Below are 24,017 nucleotides of genomic sequence, written 5' to 3' on the forward strand. Positions count from 1 at the left end.
AACCTTCACGTACCGTTCGGTAGGCACTAAGCCATCAAGGAATATCGCGCCGAATATGTTGTTATTGGACATTGTACACCACACAATCACCTGTTGAAGGTCTAGAGACTTATCGACAGCGAAATGCGGATTCTCAGTCCCCCAAATACGCCAATTTTGCTAACCGAAGAGCCCATCCAAATTAATGTGGACTTCGTCGCTATGTCAAACCATACAGCGCATACTAATTCCCATCATGTTCCGCGGCCAACCACGCAGTTTGAACGTCCTAAAGCAAACCGTTCAGAAGTTATGAGGATTTTATTTCATATAATTCGATAATTGTTACTCTGTAATTATGTGAGAGACGGCGGAGAACTTGAAATGTTAGTTGAACAGAATGGCTAATATCGTTAAAACACATAACGAGCAACAAAAATAACGAAAGGGTAATGGAAAGCCCTCAGTTTAAATCAGACGGTGCTGATTGATCCAGATTAGGAAACGAGACACTAAAAATAGTAGAAGATTTTTGCTATTTGGGCAGCAAAATAAGTGGCGAATATCAATGCATGGACGATATTAAATGCAGACTAGGTACAGAAAGGAAATGGGGTTTGCGAGATCCCCTCGCTTGTAAACTGTTACTGTTATTACTCAGCTTAGCCGCGAGTCCTTAGAGGGTGGTGTATGTGACGTACAGTATAACTGGTCAGTATTTCCACCTGGAATTTACGAGTGTAAGTCGGACCTTCCTTGATCTGCCTTGGTGGGTCGTGTCGTCGGATTTCCTCCTACCTGTGCGCGGTGCAGCTCTCGTAAATGTCGTCCCCTGCAGATTCTTCATTGGCGCATTGGATGTCTCTGTGGGTTGAAGCTAATTATCTGAAATTGCTGTCGATCAACTTTGGGATATCTATTTCCTCGAAATTAACATTCAGAATGCCGTAATATCACTTTTATTCCTAGTAGATCAATAATGAAGCACTCATGTCACAAACTACTCGTAACCGAGCGCAGGGCTTCCATCGAACAAGACAGGAAGAGCTCTTAACGCCGACTGCCGACGCGCAGTCCGTATCTCTTACTAGTTTCGTCACAGTTCGTGAATTTCCGATCAAGTTCGTACTTACTAAGATATGCATTTGTTAATGAACGGGTGTGAATTTTAACGAGGCAAAATTACGATAAATAGTTTTAAACATCCAGAGGCTCCTCCTAGTATTCATATTGTCATAAATGACTTTAATTATTAAATATAAATATACAAAATCGGTGACTTTGGCGCCAAGATGACGGTACTTCCCGTCATGTATATTTCCCAGGCTGACGTTTGCTGCTAAGGTCCAGCGCCGAGCCCCATCCCACTACGCGCGACATATGGTCGCTTCGTCACCTAGCCAGCCAGCGTGAGAAATGCTCCCAGACTCATGGCCAGCTACGGGCTACAGCACTTCCTATGTATCGTGGATACATCAATAAGAGACAATAATTTATTAAAACTGGTCAAAATGTCTTCCTTACGTGAGAGGCACCTTAGAGGTTCTCAAAAAGTGAAATTTATTAACATGGATTATAAGTGTAAGTGAACGATAAATAGTTGAGGCAAGAAGAGAATAGAAGCCTTCGAAATGGTGTGGTGCAGAAGAATGTAGAATATTACAAAGGTAGATCGGATAGATTGTCGTGAATTGAATTGGGTCGTAAATAAATTTGTGGCACACGTAGACTAAAATAATGAATCTGTTGATATGACACATGCTGAGGCTTGAAGGAATTGTCAATTTATTAACAGAGGGAAGGGTGGAAGGTAACATTTTGGAAGTATACCAAGGTTTGACTACAGTAAACAAGAGAAATGAGTGCTGGTTGCAGCAGTTATGCAGAGATGAAGAGACTTGCATAGGATGGACTAGCGTGGACAGCTGCAACGGACCAGTCTTCGACTGAAGACCAGAACAACATGGCTTGTACTTGCAGTTTCTGCTTCGTTTGCATCTAAGTGCGGACACTGTCGCATTTACGCTGGTTAGGGGGAACCTTCTGACCACAGCTCACTGTGAGACTGAATGTCACATGGTGGGGTTGCGAGCATGTAAAGCTCTACGGAAAGTTCTTAAGCGAGCACAGACGAATGGGGACTCGATCTAGGGATGATACTGGCTACAAACGGGAAATCCACTGACATAAGCTACTTTGATAAGGGGCAGATTGTTATGGACTGCCACCTGGAGAAAAAAAACAAAACATCTCGAAAAAGGCATAAACGGTCGGTTGTTCGTATGCTACTGTCATGAGAACCTAATAAAAGTGGTTGAAGGGCGGTAAAGTGAATGAAGTGGGGTGGGTGACAAGCTACTGGATGTCTGCATCTCATTACGGAATGTGGAAGTTGTAGGTTTGCTCGCTCTGTTTAGCAGATCAGAGAACAAATGTTTCAGAGCACACCTTTCAGTGCACATTCTTGAACTGAAGCTCCACAGCAGACAACCCTACGTGTTCCGATGTTGACCAACGACATTGCCAGTTACGATTACAGTGGGCACGGGATCATCGATATTAACCATTCGATCAATGGAAATGTGTAGCCTGGTTAGATGAATAACGTTGCTTGTTGTACCAGATCGATAGTTGGGTCCGGATACAACGTTATCCAGGTGAACGGCTTATCGCAAGATGCACCGCGCAGCAGACGTGGGCCTGTGGGAACAGTGTTACGTTATGGGGAATATTCACCTGGTCTGTCATGAGACTTACGGTAGTTTTCGAAGGCACAATGACAGCGGCGGACTACGTGAATTTTATTGTGGACCACCTACATTGCTTCGTGCTGATGTCTTCCTCGACATCAGTGGCATCTTACAGGGTGGTAACAGACCACAGGTTCGTAATTTACGGAAATTATTTGATCCATGAGTAGACCTCTGGTACTACATACCTGTAGAAAGCCAGCCAAGGACTTGTCGATTTCATGCGACGCAGAATCTCTGCATGTGGCCACAATTATTTGTCTAATTTCTGTATGCAAGTGATATACAACTTTTTTGAGCAGTTTATATAGTTATTGACATGCAGGAAGCATAGTCTGATGGCAGATTATACGATACTGTAAAGGGCGTTATTATGCCTACCTCGCCTGTACTGAGGACGCCTTGGGCGACGCACTCGGCGCCAACCCACATGCTGTTGCGCAGCACCCGCACACCTGCAACACACAAAGCATGCCTTGTTACACACACCCGACAATATTTCAAAACAGTGCAATGGTAATGTGGTTTTTAAACGTGGTTGTAATAATTTTCTTCCATGTGTCGGGCCCCAAATTCAACAGACATCCGAAATGCTTCACAAGGGAAGTAAACACCCAATGGACTACAGATTTTGCTCAGCTTTCGCACTATTATAGTACATATTCTGATGTAAAGAATTCTGGTATAGTGCGATCAGTTTCTCAAGCGTCTTCGGAAAACTGAGGTTCGAACTTTCAAGGGCTTGTTGAATATTGTACGAGAGGCCAGCCGTCGACAAGCGGCGTTGGTGCAACTGGCTAAGAGGACAGACTAGAAATCTGTACAGTATTAGAGTATCGTCATTTTTTTAATCTTGTCTACATCTACATCTACATTTATACTCCGCAAGCCACCCAACTGTGTGTGGCGGAGGGCACTTTACGTGCCACTGTCGAACCTCCCTTTCCTTCGCCAGTCGCGTATGGTTCGCGGGAAGAACGACTGTCTGAAAGCCTCCATGCGCGCTCTAATTTGTCTTATTTTACATTCGTGATCTCCTCAGGAGGTACAAATACGGGGAAGCAATATATTCGATACCTCATCCAGAAACGCACCCTCTCGAAACCTGGCGAGCAAGCTACACAGCGATGCAGAGCGCGTCTCTAGCAGAATCTGCCACTTGAGTTTGTTAAACATCTCCGTAACGTTATCACGGTTTCCAAACAACCCTGTGACGAAACGCGCCGCTCTTCTTTGGATCTTCTCCATCTCCTTCCTCCGTCAATCCGATCTGGTACGGATCCCACATGGATGAGCAGTACTCAAGTATTTTTGCACTCCGTCACACACCGTTGGGTGGCTTGCGGAGTATGAATGTAGATGTAGAAGTATAGGTCGAACGAGTGTTTTGTAAGCCACCTCCTTTGTTGATGGACTACATTTTCTAAGGACTCTCCCAATGAATCTCAACCTGGTACCCACCTTACCAACAATTAATTTTATGTGATCATTCCACTTCAAATCTTTCCGCACGCATACTCCCAGATATTTTACAGAAGTAACAGCTACCAGTGTTTGTTCCGCTATCATATAATCATACAATAAAGGATCCTTCTTTCTATGTATTCGCAATACATTGCATTTGTCTATGTTAAGGGTCAGTTGCCATTCCCTGCACCAAGTGCCTATCCGCTGCAGATCTTCCTGCATTTCGCTACAATTTTCTAATGCTGCAACTTCTCTGTATACTACAGCATCATCCGCGAAAAGCCGCATGGAACTTCCGACACTATCTACTAGGTCATTTATATATGTTGTGAAAAGCAATGGTCCCATAACACTCCCCTGTGGCACGCCAAAGGTTACTTTAACGACTGTAGACGTCTCTCCATTGATAACAACATGCTGTGTTCTGTTTGTTAAAACTCTTCAATCCAGCCACACAGCTGGTCCGATATTCCGTAGGCTCTTACTTTGTTTATCAGGCGACAGTGCGGAACTGTATAGAACGCCTTCCGGAAGTCAAGGAAAATAGCACCTACCTGGGAGCCTGTATCTAATATTCTCTGGGCCCTATGAACAAATAAAGCGAGTTGGGTCTCACACGATCGCTGTTTCCGGAATCCATGTTGATTCCTACAGAGTAGATTCTGGGTTTCCAAAAACGACATGATACTCGAGCAAAAAACATGTTCTAAAATTCTACAACAGATCGACGTCAGATATATAGGTCAATAGTTTTGCGCATCTCCTCGACGACCCTTCTTGAAGACTGGGAGTACCTGTGCTCTTTTCCAATCATTTGGAACCTTCCGTTCCTCTATAGACTTGCGGTACACGGCTGGTAGAAGGGGGCAAGTTCTTTCGCGTACTCTGGGTAGAATCGAATTGGTATCCAGTCAGGTCCAGTGGACTTTCCTCTGTTGAGTGATTCCCGTTGCTTTTCTATTCCTTGGACACTTATTTCGATGTCAGCCATTTTTTCGTTTGTGCGAGGATTTAGAGAAGGAACTGCAGTGCGGTCTTCCTCTGTGAAACAGCTTTGGAAAAAGGTGTTTAGTATTTCAGCTTTACGCGTGTCATCCTCTGTTTCAATGCCATCATCATCCCGGAGTTTCTGGATATGCTGTTTCGAGCCACTTACTGATTTAACGTAAGACCAGAACTTCCTAGGATTTTCTGTCAAGTCGGTACATAGAATTTTACTTTCGAATTCACTGAACGCTTCACGGATAGCCCTCCTTACGCTAACTTTGACATCGTTTAGCTTCTGTTTGACTGAGAGGTTTTGGCTGCATTTAAACTTGCAGTGGAGCTATCTTTGCTTTCACAGTAGTTTTCTAACTTTGTTGTTGTACCACGGTGGGTTTTTCCCGTTCCTCACAGTTTTACTCGGCACGTACCTGTCTAAAACGCATTTTACGATTGCCTTGAACTTATTCCATAAACACTCAACATTGCCAGTGTCGGAACAGAAATTTTCGTTTTGATCTGTTAGGTAGTCTCAAATCTGCCTTCTACTACTCTTGCTAAACAGATAAACCTTCCTCCCTTTTTTAATATTACTATTAACTTCAATATTCAGGGATGCTGCAACGGCCTTATGATCACTGATTGCCTGTTCTGCACTTACAGAGTCGAAAAGTTCGGGTCTGTTTGTTATCAGTAGGTCCAAGATGTTATCTCCACGAGTCTGTTCTCTGTTTAATTGCTCGAGGTAATTTTCGGATAGTGCAGTCAGTATAATGTCACTCGATGCTCTGTCCCTACCACCCTTCCTAAACCTCTGAGTGTCCCAGTCTATATCCGGTAAATTGAAATCTCCACCTAAGACTATAACATGCTGAGTAAATTTATGTGAAATGTATTCCAAAGTTTCTCTGAGTTGTTCTGCCACTAATGCTGCTGAGTCGGCTCGGTTGTTGAGTGTAGCCTCCACCCATCATAATTCACAGGAACACTATCGTGTCCCAGACCCGAGTATCACTACAGCTAATCATGGTGCCACGAAAAGGATTAATTGACATCATAATAAAATAACACAAATCAGAGTTCACATGGAGAGAGTTAAGTTTTCTGTATAAAATACATGAAATGTATTTGCAGTTGCGAATGCGAAAAACTATCAGCTATGTAAGGAAATGATGACAATGAAAATTTATGCTGGATCGGGACTCGAATCAGAATTTCCCGCTTTGTGCGAGCGGTCACCTTGACCGCTTCGGCTATCTGTGCAGAGCTCACGGCTAGAACCAAACTTCCATATGTCGTCGTTCCTGCGTCACGATCTGTACTCGTACACACATTATGTGATTCGCGTACAGGGGACAAAATATGGTTTAAATGGTTCTGAGCACTATGGGACTTAACATCTGAGTCATCAGTCCCCTAGAAAAAAAACATGGTTCAAATGGCTCTGAGCATTATTGGGCTTAACTTCTGAGTTCATCAGTCCCCTAGAACTTAGAACTACTTAAACCTAACTAACCTAAGGACATAACACACAACCATGCCCGAGTCAGGATTCGAACCTGCGACCGTAGCGGATGCGCGGTTCCAGACGGAAGCGCCTAGAACCGCTCGGCCACTGCGGCCGGCTACAGTGGACATTTTAATTGAAAGTAGCTGCCTGGTATCGGCGGATAACTACAATATTGCAGTGCCTGTATTGTTAAGAAGAACGATGCCCGCATGTTTGAAGGAACATTGCACCGATACACATAGGTGGAAGTAATATGTTGGTTGACTCTTGTAGGAACGAACGCTCTTGGAATTTCAACAGTAAATTACACCGTTCTGTAGAACGCCTCTCTTGTAGTGTCTGTCACTGGAGATGACTGATCATTTCCGTGACATTTTCGCGCTTACTGACTGCACCTGTAACGATATGTACTGCTCTTGTTTGGATCTTTCCTCTATCAGTCGTATCTGGTACAGGTCCCAGACTGACGAACAATATTCAAATATTATTCGAACGAGGGTTTTGTGTGTTACCTTCTTTGTGGGTACACTACACTTTCTAAGAATTCATCCAGTGAATCTTAGCATGGCGTTTGCCTTACTGCTTTAAATCGCTCCGTACTCATACTTCTAGATATTTTGGGGCTGTGACAGCTTCCAGCGATTGTTCTGCAATCGTGTAGTCAGCGCCTTTCTGGCTATTTATTCGCAGTGCTTTACTTTTGTTTATACTGAGGGTCAATTGTCAGTCCCTGTCCCAAGCGTCGATCCTTTCCAGATCGTCCTGAATTTTATTATAATTATCTAGCGTTTGCGGCTCATTTGTATAAAACAGCATCATTCGCGGAAAGTCTTATGGAACTTACGACGTTATTCACTACGTCAAAAATTTTGCCACAGTATTTCAAATATGAAAAGACAACGACAAAATATTGTGTAAATTCATGTATCCGTTATTTAAAATAGGCCAGAGGACTTGGATTATAATTATTAAGCAAAATAAAAATTATGTCAACTGAAAAATAATTGTAAGAAAATACGAACGTTTGTGTCATTTATGTTCTGTCTGTCAGGGAATATGTATTTGTATTGTATCCAATGTTTTGCTCAGGAAGTTGTGTAATGTGTGGTTAAATACATTATCGTGGGTGGAAATAATTGTTGTCTGATTTTAAGAATTAATAGAAGAATTATTTGAAATAGAGATTTGTGATAGCGGTCAAAGAAATGGGCTACTGTATTAGCTGCAGCCTTTGTTTTCATCGCATGAATATAGAAGCGTACTTTCATTATAAGTAATAATTCTACTTTTCCTTTAATGCTGTCTGCCTCGTGTTATGTTCTACCAATCGTGTGTCTTTTCTGTGCAAGAGAAGTGCAGTAGCAATTCAAAGGAAATAGTGCAAGTATCACTGTAGAACCAAGTTTTGCCAGTCTACAAGGATACGAGATAATACCCAGCTCAAAGTAGAAGATATACGAAAACTGTGTAGCCGTATTTTCACTAATTTAAAGTCAAAAGCTCATTTCGTCAAACGGTTATTTCAGCAGATTGAAATTAAACGGTTCTGTCTAAATGAATCTTATGATTTCTTGATATATCTATTAAAATTTCAAACAGAGTTTAGTTTAATAAGAAAGTAATAAAGTATGTACATCCGTTCTGTAGTACTTTACAGCGTTGTACACTGAGACAAAGAGAACGAAAAAAATTATTGCTCTAATTGACAACAGATATTTTCAGAAAGTTCCCAGGTGCAAGAGAAAGCAAACGAGTGATAAATAACGTATAACGAAAAATACTTGTCTGTAGCTTAATTTTTCAGAAAGAGAAATGAACTATAACGCTACAAGATGCTGAATAAACTGGTTTTTATACTGGGTTACGAATTTATAAATGCTTTTATTGGTAGAACAGCTCCGTTAAAATGAAAGAGCTATTACTAGCAGAACAATCGGTGATACAGCAGCGAAGGCCAATGATGTTACTGTGTGCGTTACAAGCTTGCACGCAGTGGATTTAGTATTTTATTATTTAATATTGGTATGGCCTACTAAGGTTCAAATGGTTCAAATGGCTCTGAGCACTATGGGACTCAACTGCTGTGGTCATCAGTACCCTAGAACTTAGAACTACTTAAACCTAACTAACCCAAGGGCATCACACACATCCATGCCCGAGGCAGGATTCGAACCTGTGACCGTAGCAGTCGCACGGTTCCGGACTGCGCGCCTAGAATCGCGAGACCACCGCGGCCGGCGCCTACTAAGGACCAAAACAAATAACTTATGTCTTATTTCTTATCTCCTTTCTTTATTTCCAGTAGCTTTTCATTCTCTGCCTATGGTTTTCTCTTCTTTCTTCTGTCCATAATGCCCCTGTCTTTTTCTCCAAACTTTTTACTTTTGCTCTCAACTTTTCTCTTTCTCCTACTTACTCCGTTGATTCCAATTCGCTCAGGTCTGCTTTAATCTCTTTAATCCACGCCATTGATGTTAGCGGAATCCTGTCAAAAATGCTAAAAATTCTTTTTATTATTCTTTATTCTTCAAGCTTCTTTAGGTGTTCATAGAATACAACTCTTCCCTTCCTCATTGTGTCTAATATTCGTTCTAGTTTTTCATAGACTTCTTTCTTGCTTCTTAATTTCCGTTTCCCGTTTTCATATTTTGACCCCAAGATTTTCCTGATTATTATCCTTTCCTTCAATTATGTTTCACAAATTTTTTGTCTGTATTTAATGAAAGGCATTCTCAACCATAAAGACTTTCTGGTGTAATGAAACTGTTGTAGTGCCGGGGTTTTGCATATGCGGGAATAGATTTCTTGTTATATAGGTTTTTTAGTAATTGAAAAGCCATCTCCATTTTCCTTTCCCTTTGTAAGCAGGCTTCTTTGTCCAAAGCATTTGGATGTATTACTTTATCTAGACATTTAAATTTTGTAGCACTTTTTATTCTTTCACAATCAGTTTCCATGTATTTCGGTGCCTCCTTCACATCTGTCATATACACTGTTTCTCCAAAAATTATACATAGCCTGCTTTTCAAGCTGTCTTGTAGGAGATTTATCTGTACTGTTGCATCTTTTATGGATTCGGCTATGATAGCAATGTCGTCCACAAAAGCCAAACGATCAGTACTCAAATTATCCCCTTTTCTCCTAATTATTTTAATTCTTTCTTCTTCTGTTATCTTCCTCCATTTACTGCTTACTGTTGCTAGTACACAGTTTGTCAACAGTGGGGAGAATCCATCTCACTGTCTTACACCAGTTCGTATTTCAAAAGCCTTGTAGGTTACACCTAAAAATTTAATTTTGCATTTTGTATTTGTGTTTTTAAGATTACCACTTAGTTGTTGTCAGCTCCAAAATCTTTGGAGTTGTTGAATGATATTACCCTGTCAACCGCATTAAAGTATACAAATGTAATATAAATTCTATACCTGATTATAAATCCACAGAATAATCTCCGTACACTTTTGATCAGATGCAGTGTATATCATTCCTTACTGTGCAAACAATCTTTTATGTGTTCAATTAGTGTTTGCCACCTAGATTGTGGTCGGGTTTTCTAACTCGTCATAACGAGCTGCACCACAAAATGAAGGCAGTCGGTTCAAATCCTATAAGTGGAAGAAACTTTTCTTAGCAGCATGTGGTTGGTAAGAAGAGGAGAGGCTATAGCAAACATCCCCTGATTCAGCTGCGGATCCAGGGTGAGGGTGTAGCGGCGTAATGTGTTACATCATTTAAAACGCATTGGTCTGAAAGTGCTAGAATTCATGTGTTATGTAAGATCTATATCAACAACGAACTCTCACAACTTCGACAACGCCATATTTTACACGGTATGATATGGAATTGTGCATTCGACATTAACAGTATTTCACGTGGCACTACGATTGTAAACTCAAGTGTACAGATTATGACTGTGTGAGCTTGTAAATTGGACAAGGGGAGCTGTTTCTAGTAACGTATTCTTATTTGGGAAAAGGGAAGAGGGTGGGGGGAGGTGGGAGGCTTCCATTGCTTAATTCCACACACAACCCGTAGCGTTCCTCGAACTGAAAGTAAACGACGATGATTAGTTATGGCGTTCCATGACGTTGGTATCAACGCCTGCACTAAAACGTTTGTTATATAATGCTAGACAATACCTGTGGAGAGATGTGGCAAACTATGGGAAAGTTTTAGCTGATAATTTATTTCAGTCACAGTTGAGATTTAATGTAGCGATTGCGCCATGTGAATACTGTGACTTTAAACTACAGAAACACTATTATTAGAGTGTAGAATGTTTTTCAATACTTTACTCAAACTCTATCATTTTCAAACACTTGCGCCGGCCGGTGTGGCCGAGCGGTTCTAACCGCTACAATCTGAAACCGCTCGATCGCAAGAATCGCAGGTTCGAATCCTGCCTCGGGCATGGATGTGTGTGATGTCCTTAGGTTAATTAGGTTTAAGTAGTTCTAAGTTCAAGGGGACTGATGACCTCACATATTAAGTCCCATAGTGCTCGGAGCCATTTGAACCAAACACTTGCAATTGAACAATCACACGCTTACGTACAAAAATGAAACCATTTACACAGGGTGACCCACCTAACGTGAACAGATTCAACTATCTGCGACGGCTGCAGATAAAAAACGCGGTTTCCTCCAAATGGTGGTACGTAATGAGGCCAGCACTTTTTTCTACAGTCTGACCACGTAATGTGTTTCCGTTTACAGAGATAAAAAGCAATTATCTACCTTTAAAATGGAACGACGTAATTTTTAGCGTATTCGATAGCACGAGAAACCAGGAGCGTAATGACGAACCACGTGTATGTGTTCACAACGGAGCACCCCAAAAAAGAAAGCAGGATCTTATGATGAAAGTCAGATCGCAGTCTTCTAAAACAAGGGGTATTCTGCTCATTTTATTGTCAACATAGGCTAACATGACAAAAACCCCACTGTGTCGATAAACTTTGGCATCGCTTTTCGCCCAGCTTCCCGGTTTTTGCTAATCTTTCGCTGCGGATATTAGCATAAACTATATCACTGAACTTCTCTTTTCACGAACTACTGAATGGACTTAAAAAGTACGTAGTTCAATTTAATATATAAAATTATACATTTCGAGTGTTAACCGTACGGAAAAATACTCGCCTTTTAAAACAGTCATATGGTGAAAACCGCATTTGGAAATCTGCGGAGAGCTTAGGGCGTTAATGATAGGTGAAAATCTTTTATAGCTTGACGACTAAATTCCTTTTCAAAAGAACCAGTACGATTGATTGAAACGGTTTAAAATATAAATTTTAATATCATCTTCAGTCGAACAAGAGAAAAATTTGAGTTTATAACACTAATATCCGATTCTAGTTACGTGGTATGGTTATTGCACAAACTTTATAAATGATATGAGTTAGCTGAAACAATATTTTTGTGAACAGTACGTCGAACGAGCGACTGCACGTAAACCTCCATTTGAGATCTAATTAATTTTATTTTCTTGTCAAGCCCATCACACGAAAAGTATGTGGGAGAAAGTAATATTTTGCCTGACTCTTGGAAGTGCTACAAACCTTTCCATGACACACAGCACATCTCTTCTAGCGTCTGCCACTTGAGTGTTGTGAAAGTCTCCTTAAAGTGCTCACCAATACTAAATGAAGACTTACGAAACGCGCCACTTTTCTTTGGACCATATCTATCTCCTCTATTAATCATACATTGGAAGGGTCCGAGACTGACGAACAATATTCAGGGATCGGTCTAACGAATGGTTTGTAATTCACATCTTTCTCTCTTGCTCTCACTTTCTCTTCCCCTCTCTCTCTATCTGTCTGTGTCCTTAACTCTAAAGAAACAGCATTAACACAACAAAAAATTTACGTACATATCTCTTATCTTATTACAAAGTTACCTTCAGTAGAATGCTTGTAATTTACTCAGGTAGCCTTAACATTGCTGTAGTTTAAATTTCTTAATATGTTGGTTGTTACATAAGTACAGCTACGCACTGAATGAGATGACGCTTGAAATCCTTTCAGACTCGATATGTGGCCTAAGTACTCGACTTGCTCTTGAAAGAATTAACATTTTTGTAGCTTACACTTTAGTCCACATTGTTGTAGCAGCAGACGTCGTCAATGCATTTATAGGTACCAGAAACAGCAGGGAGCCATTTGATTCTCGTAACACTGTCAGTAATGTTGCCCGTTGGCTGGTTGTGATGGGTGTGAGGATGTCTTGTTGCACGGGACGATCTAATGCTAACTTCAGGTCATCTCGTAGTGCTGTTGGCACTGGTCTAGCTCCAAAGAAGCGTGTAGACCTTTACAGAGTTACAATGAACTTATAATTTACTCGGTTTGTTACTTCAGTTACTTCTGTTTATATGAAAATATCTTTGCGATAGTGAAAATGCCTGTAATATATAAGGGGCGATTACTAGATTATGCATCTGTTCTAATTCATTATTTCATTGAACAGCTAGATGTTCACTTACTTCAATTACATTTTTACACATTGACGCCATCTTGCGCTGACAATTTCTGGAGTCTTCTTGAAACAGATGGATATTTGTTTGATAATGAACTAGGTGAAGTGACAGATATAACAGAATATTATTTCTCATTTAAAGCTACTTTGTATCAATCAACTGTACTCTTACTTCTGTATTTCAAAACATGAAATTTTCATAAGCCTCCAAAGTACTGTCACCTGGCGTTTATCCTCACTTAATACTTCGATGTGTGCAGTGAGCCAGTTTGCGCCCAAATGTCGTGAAGTAATACAGACCATATACTCTGTATCCACATTCGACAACTTGTCTCGTTCTACCCAAGAATGTGTTACAGATACTGGGATGAGTTCTACACCTCTTCGTTTTTTTACCACGTGCATTTAATTTATTTTATCAATGTTCTTCACTGAATGTTTGCTTCTCCAATTTTTGCAATATAGGTTTTATGTAATTTACAATTGGGCCAATTTTTTTCACTGATGCCCGTGTGTCACGTCTCAGAAAAATTGACATTTTATCGTGACTCGCGAACTTATTTTACGGGAAGACTCAGACTGGTTCCCTTCATACAAGACATTCTTCAAGATTCTATGAAAGCTATTGTGAATGTTATATGTATATTTGGTGTTATTGCAGTATTGTAATCTGTTTGTATTTGTTTCATGCACGAATGAACAATGTATAGAATCTTCGTCAGGCTCTGTCGAGATATTGATATTGTCGTTCGATTTGAGTTACGAGTGTGTTGTAGTATGGGCTTTGGCTCAACAAATGTTAGTATTTTCATCTCGGTATTGGGAAAATAAGATGGCTGGAGGACGCGTGACATTCGAGCAACGGAAATGTATTGTGAAGTGGTTTTTCGAGTTTGATAATGCCGTTGAAGTGCAACGTCAGTGGAGGCCGGAGTTTGAAACAGAACTGCCAACCCGCCTAACAATTATACGCATCATTGACAAGTTTGAATTGCGTGGAACAGTTTGTGATATTCACAAAGGAAGATCAGCAAAACAGCGTACAGCTACAAGTCCTTCTTCGTCGGCTCTTGTGTTGGAAACGTTTGTTAATTCTCCACAGAAGTGTGCTACGCAATGTGCACGTGAAATGGGCGTTAGCAGTACAAGTATAGAATTCTGAAAGCTGCAAAGTGGAAAGTTTACAATTCCACGATTACTGCAGGAAATTAATGATGACAATCCTGATCGCCGAATGCAATTTTGCGAATAGTATCAGCAAATGGTAACTGATAACGAACAATTTGTGAGGAAGGTAGTGCGGAGTGACGCGGCACAGTTTAAACTTAATGGAACCGTGAATCGGCATAACAGCGTGTACTGGGCACCGGAAAATCCGCATGTTTATGTGGATAAAGCGGTCAATCTAACAGGAGTTCATGTCTGGTGTGGACTATTATCTAGGGGCTTAGTAGTACCATTTTTCTTTGATGCTACTTTCACTGGAGAAGTGTACATGGAAATGTTAGGCGCATCAATTTTGCAAGGTATACGTGCGCTTTATGGAGCTGATGAAGAGGACTTCTACCAACAGTAAGGGGCGCCACCACATTACCACCTAGCCGCACGAGCATTCCTGGATGACAATTTTCCAGGACATTAGATTGGACGAAGAAGGCCCATTGAGTTCCCTCCACGGTCGCCAGATGTACTTTTACTTGTGAGGAACCATGAAAGATAACGTCTATCTACATCTTACCAGGTAGGATTGACGGAGGACATCGTAAAAGTACAAAGAAGGGCAGCTCGTTTCGTGTTATCGCGCAAGAGTGGTGAGAGTATGACTGATATGATAAGGAAGTTGGGGTGGCAGTCACTGAAACTAAGGCGGTTTTGCCCGCCCAAGTGGCCGTGCGGTTCTAGGCGCTGCAGTCTGGAACCGCGAGACCGGTACGGTCGCAGGTTCGAATCCTGCTTCGGGCATGGATGTGTGTGATGTCCTTAGGTTAGTTAGGTTTAACTAGTTCTAAGTTCTAGGGGACTAATGACCTCAGAAGTTGAGTCCCATAATGCTCAGAGCCATTTGAACAATTTTTTTTGAAAGGCGGTTTTCTTTGCCGCGAGATCTATTTACGAAATTTCAATCACCAACTTTCTCTTCCGAATGCGAAAATATTTTGTTGACACCCACCTACGTAGGGAGAAATGATCATGGTAATAAAATAAGAGAAATGAGAGCTCGAACGGAAGAATTTAGGTGTTCCTTTTTCCCACGCGCCATTCAAGAGTGGAATGGTAGAGAAATAGTATGAAAATGGTTCGATGAAGCCTCTGCTAGGCACTTAAGTGTGAATTGCAGAGTAACCAAATAGATAGGCTTCCGCGGCCCGAGTCAGTCGACACAAATGTTTTCTGGGTATAGTACCGCGTCATAATGTAAAAATTACTGCTGCTGGTGAAAAACCAACGTTTCGGCCACGATTGCAGCGGCCTTCTTCTGGTTTTAATGGTGCCTTCTAGCTATGCAGTATCCTTTATATTTTGTTGTTAGTGTTCACTGCGCATGCCATTACGTCATAATTTTAAAAAGGTAGTTAGTTTCATTGGTCACTTAAGGAAGAAGGAACTACACTCCTGGAAATGGAAAAAAGAACACATTGACACCGGTGTGTCAGACCCACCATACTTGCTCCGGACACTGCGAGAGGGCTGTACAAGCAATGATCACACGCACGGCACAGCGGACACACCAGGAACCGCGGTGTTGGCCGTCGCAGCATTTGTGCACCGCCGCCGTCAGTGTCACCCAGTTTGCCGTGGCATACGGAGCTCCATCGCAGTCTTTAACACTGGTAGCATGCCGCGACAGCGTGGACGTGAACCGTATGTGCAGTTGACGGACTTTGAGCGAGGGCGTATAGTGGGCATGCGGGAGGCCGGGTGGACGTACCGCCGAATTGCTCAACACGTGGGGCGTGAGGTCTCCACAGTACATCTATGTTGTCGCCAGTGGTCGGCGGAAGGTGCACGTGCCCGTCGACCTTGGACCGGACCGCAGCGACGCACGGATGCACGCCAAGACCGTAGGAACCTACGCAGTGCCGTAGGGGACCGCACCGCCACTTCCCAGCAAATTAGGGACACTGTTGCTCCTGGGGTATCGGCGAGGACCATTCGCAACCGTCTCCATGAAGCTGGGCTACGGTGCCGCACACCGTTAGGCCGTCTTCCGCTCACGCCCCAACATCGTGCAGCCCGCCTCCAGTGGTGTCGCGACAGGCGTGAATGGAGGGACGAATGGAGACGTGTCGTCTTCAGCGATGAGAGTCGCTTCTGCCTTGGTGCCAATGATGGTCGTATGCGTGTTTGGCGCCGTGCTGGTGAGCGCCACAATCAGGACTGCATACGACCGAGGCACACAGGGCCAACACCCGGCATCATGGTGTGGGGAGCGATCTCCTACACTGGCCGTACACTTCTGGTGACCGTCGAGGGGACACTGAATAGTGCACGGTACATCCAAACCGTCATCGAACCCATCGTTCTACCATTCCTAGACCGGCAAGGGAACTTGCTGTTCCAACAGGACAATGCACGTCCGCATGTATCCCGTGCCACCCAACGTGCTCTAGAAGGTGTAAGTCAACTACCCTGGCCAGTAAGATCTCCGGATCTGTCCCCCATTGAGCATGTTTGGGACTGGATGAAGCGTCGTCTCACGCGGTCTGCACGTCCAGCACGAACGCTGGTCCAACTGAGGCGCGAGGTGGAAATGGCATGGCAAGCCGTTCCACAGGACTACATCCAGCAACTCTACGATCGTCTGCATGGGAGAATAGCAGCCTGCATTGCTGCGAAAGGTGGATATACACTGTACTAGTGCCGACATTGTGCATGCTCTGTTGTCTGTGTCTATGTGCCTGTGGTTCTGTCAGTGTGATCATGTGATGTATCTGACCCCAGGAATGTGTCAATAAAGTTTCCCCTTCCTGGGACAATGAATTCACGGTGTTCTTATTTCAATTTCCAGGAGTGTATATTTTAATAGGTTATTGCAGTGGAGGAAGAACGTGACCTCTGTTTTCTATTGGCATATAGAGGTAGATGTAGATGTAGAAGACACGCACGCTGGAGGAACTTCGCCAGGAGATCACAGCGACATGTGCAGCGATCTCCACTGCAACATTGACTGACGTAGTTCCGGGACCGATCGCGTTCTGTTATGTGTATAGCCGCCAACGGTGAACATTTTCAATATTTAAAGTAACCATGTGCTACACTGAGGGTTGTACAACATGTGTGATGAATTATTAAATGTAAAATAAACACATAAGTAATACTTTTCGTTCTTTAAAATGTGTATACATTTTTCTGGCGGCCTCTGTAGTGAAGGAAACTGAGGATAAATAGAACAACCGATTTTAAAAAGAGGAAAAAGTGAATGGTAGACTCCAATGATAAATTTTATTGGAGCCACAAGGAAAATGATATCAAAAGAAAAGCTATTGCTGACTGCGCTCAACGAACAGAAACACATACGGAAAATAACGTCTATTACAATAGTTCATGTGTAGAGTGTTGTCAATTGCAGGCGGTTCTCACAATACAATTCAGTTACATAATAACGTGGTCCAACAATAGCAGCTAATTAGGCGCTCAAGATGGCTGAATTCATGTCGCCGGAGCGCGTAATGGCGCATGGCTGCTTGACTGTGTCTGCTTAGCCATGTTGTACTGCGAAAACATTCTTGCTAAATAAAAGTTAATTATTTGAATTATGAGTTTATTTTGAATTACATTACATCTAAGACGCGTGAATTCTGTCCTATTATATTGTTATGTTGAAGGTACTAAAACGGCGAAAAATAGATCCAGCAACACAACATGATACTGAATCTGTTCTGACGAGAACGAGTATGATGATGTATTTGTAGACAGCACGAACGCTTCAGTGAGTGAAGATGAATTGCGAGCTCAAGCCAAAGCCGCTGACAACGCGGTTAATCCTACAGGTATTACAATAATGTGTTCTTCGATTACTCCAACTGCCAGTCAAGTATCAGATATAATTGCTATGTTGTACCGTGTGTTACAGAAGAAAAGTGAAATGTGAACTGAAATATCATCTGAAATATCAACTAAATATAATGAACTGTCAAATAAGATACTACTAATGAGTCATCTGAAGTAAGAAATGACATGTTCACTAAAGATAGTCAAATGTTAGACGTAGAAAGTGAAATGTTAGAAATATCAAATCCAATAGAAACTCATTTCGGTGGAATATCAAATCATATGCCTTTTAAACATTATGGACTCTAGGATCAGTTAACACCTAACATGTCCGATTAGGGTTGCCAGATGTCCCGGGTTTCCAGGATAGTACAAGTTTCATATTAAAGCAGTCGGTGTCCCGAAAAGTTCTTTCGGAACGGCAGTTTGTCCCACGTTTCAGAGAAATATTATCATTCTCTATTTTTTCTTCAAAGTCTTACGTGGACCTCCAGCTGTTAAGCTAAATTATGGAAGTTTTTATCATCGCAGCTGTCTTGGTCCCTTAAGTTGTATTACTGTGCAGTAAGTGCTGAGTTTTCCGTATTGTCCCTTATCTCAGTTCGGCTTAAGCTTTGCAGCAACGTGGGTCTCTGTTTCCATGTATGAGTCGTGTTACAGTTTGTTTGTTATTAAAGTGTTTCATTGTCTTAAGTGGACTCAAAATGCAAAAGATGAAGTGTTCTTTCCAAGATATATTCGGAAGAATGTTTCTTCATAAAACGAGGAAGAAGGACTATTAGGTGAAATTTGTGTTATGTTTCCGTTGCATATGGGGAAGGGCAAACATTAAAGATCATTTACATAGCGTGTACTCTGCGAAAAAAGATAGTCATTTTGTGTCAACTTCTTTTAAACAAGCAAATCAGTAACAGATGCAGAATTAGCAACATGCTATCATACCGATTAACATCATATGTCTTTGAGATCAGTGGGCTGTACTTCTAGGTGAAGCTCCAAACTTTTTAAAGATTCCGAAGCAGTAAAAAAATGTGGTGTTGGGCTGAACAAAATCAACAGCAATTGTGAATTTAGTGTTAGTGCTCGACACAGTCAAACAAATACGCGATTCTCTTTCCGAGGTTCGTTATTTTGGTATAGCTATAATAAATGAGCAAATGTACTTTTGCACTGTATATTTTATTCAGTTACATCCTGTAGTCACGTGACAGTAATGTGGTGTGACTGCAACTTTCTCCTCCACCTCTTCCTTCCTTTTATACGGCCACAGCCGCAACAGCAGCTACTGCTTTCCACTCGAACATAGTATGACTTACTGGCGGAAGGCCAGCTGTTATCTGAGATGCATTTCCAGAGGCCCTGCTTGTGTGAGTCACTTCTCTCCTACCGTGAGCGGCTGTCGGCAGCGGTTTGCAATCTCCAGACTAAAAGGAGAAATTTTTTCCCGTTCTTCTCATTCTTAAGCTGAAGAGAAGTGTTCCAGTTTCTGCTTCCCAGATTTCGTTCCAGTCTAAGAGAAATGTCCCGGTCTGTAAGCCAGAAATTATGACAAACCTATGGTAGATCAAATTTCAATTAAAATACATAATGAATTTCCAACAAAACACAAAGAAATGCCATCCATGTAACTAAGTTGTGAGTGCAACAAAATGTGTTACCCACAAATCTTAAAATGCCAATTCAGTTGTCTAATCGGTCATCTAAGACGTCAACCAAACGAAAAACTCGATGTTCGCCTAAATGCAGTAAAATATCTACTAACTTCATTAAAATTTCTGCTGCATGTGGTATATTGTATGCGAACACTAGGAAACTGTACGCTATGTCTAATGAAATGTCATCTAACATAAGTGATATGGCATCTGAAATAAACGAATCTATGAATTGCGTGAGTTGTAGGCTAGCGAAACGAAATATTCAATGAACTGCTCATTAACCGTGAAAGAAGTGTAGATTCAGGAACAACACTCGTAGTGCAGACAACTTCTAATTTCCCATCTCAGCATGATGCTTCGACGAAGATCACTGAACTTGAAGTAAATCTATTGGAGAGTGTATTAGGTGAAATTTTATTGCAGTCACGATACCGCTATAATGTAACACCACACATCAATAAGGTGAACCAAGATCCGCCCGATGTAAGCCAGGTAGTTCGTGGCGGGCTTCCTACTGTATCTACCACAAATGCTAAAAATATTTACTCCGCACTACACAAAGACCTAACCACAAAGCAAATCAAATACGTCTGCCACTCAGTGGGGTGGCGGCATTGCCACACGTGCAGTCAATTTTACTGTGTGAATGCCTGTGTGACGATGAATCCATTCAGGTGTTCACAAACAACACGAACAATAACATGCATAGCAATAACAATAGCGGCGCGGAACATTCCTCGCCGCCGCGCGCGAACTGGTACACTCACGGCATATTAAAATGCATCACTATCAATTCTCTAACACAGATAACGACGCTGCCACAGAATTATACACGGCGCGCTGAATGCCGCCTACCAAATCTCATTGAACTGGTCAGAGACAGTAACAAAAACTGGACAAGTTACAATCATACTCAACTGATGTGATTGGGCCCGCATCTCGTGGTCGTGCGGTAGCGTTCTCGCATCCCACGCCCGGGTTCCCGGGTTTGATTCCCGGCGGGGTCAGGGATTTTCTCTGCCTCGTGATGGCTGGGTGCTATGTGATGTCCTTAGGTTAGTTAGGTTTACGTAGTTCTAAGTTCCAGGGGACTGATGACCATAGATGTTAAGTCCCATAGAGCTCAGAGCCATTTGAACCATTTTGATGTAACTGGACAGATTTTAAAATAGAAACATTTCGCTATGGTTTACTTATGTGCTCTGCAATACAACGGATACACTGTACGCTTGCTGGTTCTCAAAACAGAGCAACATGGAACTAAAAAGTTCGTCTTATTAGCTAGGATTTTCACCGTCATATTGTCTGGTATTTTAAACGTTTTAATCGCTTTTAACCACGAATATCTTTAGAAAACAAAAATTCCTAAGGATAGCACGTAAGTAAGACGCACTGTAAAGTAAACCTACACCTTTCTTGTCGTAAAGAGCGTCAGTTCAGTCCGAGAGTGCGGGCCGGGGTGGCAGAGCGGTTAGAGGCGCTACAGTCTGGAACCGCGCGACCGCTACGGTCGCAGATTCGAATGGATGTGTGTGATGTCCTTAGGTTACTTAAGGTTAAGTAGTTCTAAGTTCTAGGGGACTGATGACCTCAGATGTTAAGTCCCACAGTGCCTAGAGCCATTTGAGCCATTTTTGAACGATGGGACTTAACATCTCAGGTCATCAGTCCCCTAGAACTTAGAACTACTTAACCCAAACATCACACACAACAATGCCCGAGGCAGGATTCGAACCTGCGACCGTAGCAGTCGCTCCGTTTCGGACTGAAGCACCTAGAGCCTCTCGGCCACAGCGGTCGGCTGGCATGGTAAGACATTCAAGCTCTAGTGTACCAATATGTCCAAGATAAGGTAGCTTAATGTGATTTTTTTTCAGTTAGTTCGCACAGTTAGGCGGCAGGTAGAAATCTGAATAGGTTTATCCAGCTTCCTATCATTTATAAATGCTCCTCGGTCCTAGTCAATGTAATCATGGACTACAGCTCCTAGCGGGCTGTGTTTCTATCTTGACGGTGAACGCCTGGACTTGGCTCTAAACGATCACTTTGTCATGTCATAACTATTTAAACAACCTGTGAGTACACAGCTCTAACGTCCGCGTGGCTAGCCTCGCGGTCTAACGCGCTGCATCCCGAGCGGGAAGGCGTGCCGGTACCCGGCGCGAATCCGCCCGGCGGATTAGTATCGAGGTCCGGGGTGCCGGTCAGCCTGTGGATTGTTTTAAGGCGGTTTTCCATTTACCTCGGTGAATGCGGGGTGGTTCCCCTCATTCCGCCTCAATTAGACTGTGTCAGCGATTGCTTACCTCGGTGAATGCCGGGTAGTTCCCCTCCTTCCGCCTCAGTTACACTGTGTCAGCGATTGGTGGGCAAACATCGTAACCACGTATGCGTACACCATAATTACTCTACCACGCAAACTTTCGGGGCTACACTTGTCTGGTATGAGATGTTCCCGGGGAGGGGGGAGAGAAGATCCACTGCGAACCGAACCGCACAATAACTGTGGGGCGGCGGTGGGGTGTGTGGACTTCTGTGGCCTGTTGTAGGGTTGTGAACCACTGAGGACTATGGCGGGACGCAGAAGTTCCACAACACAACGTGGCATTGACCCGATTAATGTCTGAAGTAGTGCTGGAGGGAATTGACACCATGAATCCTGTATTGCTGTCCATAAAGCCGTAAGAGTACGAGGGATCTCTTCTGAACAGCACGTTGCAAGGCATCCCAGCTGTGTTCAGTAACGTTCATGTCTGGAGATTTTGGTCACCAGCGGAAGTGTTTAAACTCAGAAGAGTGTTCCTGGAGCCACTCTGAAGCAATTATGGACGTGTGGGGTCTCGCATTGTCATGCTGGAATGCCCATTGTTTTAGAATGCACAATCTACATGAATGGATGCAAGTGATCAGACAGGATGATAACGTACCTGTCACCTGTCAGAGTCGTAGCTAGACGTATCAGGGGACCCATATCATTCCAGCTGCACACGCCCCACGCCATTATATAGCCTCCAACAGCTACAACAGTCTCCTGCTGTCATGCAGGGTCCATGGACTCATGAGGTTGTCTTCATACCAGTACACGTCCACCCGCTCGATACAATTTGAGAGACTCGTGCGACCAGGCAACATGTTTTCAGTCATCTACAGTCCAATGCCGGTGTTGACGGGCCCAGGCGAGGCGTCAAGTTTGTGTCTTGCAGTCATCAAGGGTACACGAGTGGGCCTTCGGCTCCGAAAGCCCATATCGATGATGTTGTTGAGTAGTTCGCATGCTGACACTTGTTGATGGCCTAGCATTAAAATCTGCAGCAATTTGCGAAAGGGTTGCACTTCTGTCACGCTGAACGATTCTCTTCAGTCGCCGTTGGTGCCGTTCTTGCAGGATCTTCCTCCGGCCGCAGCGAAGTCGGAGACTTGATATCTCTATTCCTAATATTCACGATACACTCGGGAAATGGGCGTAAGGGAAAATCCTCATTTCATCGTCACCTCGGAGATCCTGTGTCCTATTGCTTGTGCACCGATTATAAAACCATGTTCAAACACAGTCTTGATAACCTGCCCTTGTAGCAGCAGTAACCGATCTACAAACTGCGCCAGACACTTGATGTCTTATATATACGTTGCCGACCGCAGCGCCGTATTCTGCTTGCTTACATATCTCTCCATTTGAATACGCATGCGTATACTAGTTTCTTTGGCGTTTAACGATAATTATGGCGAGGACGGCCAATGATACAGGGTGTTTCAAAAATGACCGGTATATTTGAAACGGCAATACAAACTAAACGAGCAGAGGTAGAAATACACCGTTTGTAGCAATATGCTTGGGACAACAGTACGTTTTCAGGCAGACAAACTTTCGAAATTACAGTAGTTACAATTGTCAACAACAGATGGCGCTGCGGTCTGGGAAAATCTATAGTACGATATTTTCCACATATCCACCATGCATAGCAATAATATGGCGTAGTCTCTTAATGAAATTACCCGAAACCTTTGACAACGTGTCTGGCGGAATGGCTTCACATGCAGATGAGATGTACTGCTTCAGCTGTTCAATTGTTTCTGGATTCTGGCGGTACACCTGGTCTTTCAAGTGTCCCCACAGAAAGAAGTCACAGGGGTTCATGTCTGGCGAATAGGGAGGCCAATCCACGCCGCCTCCTGTATGTTTCGGATAGCCCAAAGCAATCACACG

At 42.8% G+C, this 24,017-nt stretch overlaps 1 long non-coding RNA gene across 1 annotated transcript in view; it reads right to left on the reverse strand.

Annotated features, from left to right (window-relative positions):
- Nucleotides 1-24,017, reverse strand: part of LOC126298522 (uncharacterized) — a 202,045-nt gene that overhangs the window by 79,233 nt on the left and 98,795 nt on the right. Inside the window, exon 2 of the long non-coding RNA XR_007552617.1 lies at nucleotides 3,111-3,184. This is a non-coding gene — a long non-coding RNA (uncharacterized LOC126298522). The remainder of the gene's footprint in view (nucleotides 1-3,110; nucleotides 3,185-24,017) is intronic.

Source organism: Schistocerca gregaria, chromosome X, assembly GCF_023897955.1.
Source record: "Schistocerca gregaria isolate iqSchGreg1 chromosome X, iqSchGreg1.2, whole genome shotgun sequence".
In the NCBI taxonomy this organism is placed as follows: domain Eukaryota; kingdom Metazoa; phylum Arthropoda; class Insecta; order Orthoptera; family Acrididae; genus Schistocerca; species Schistocerca gregaria.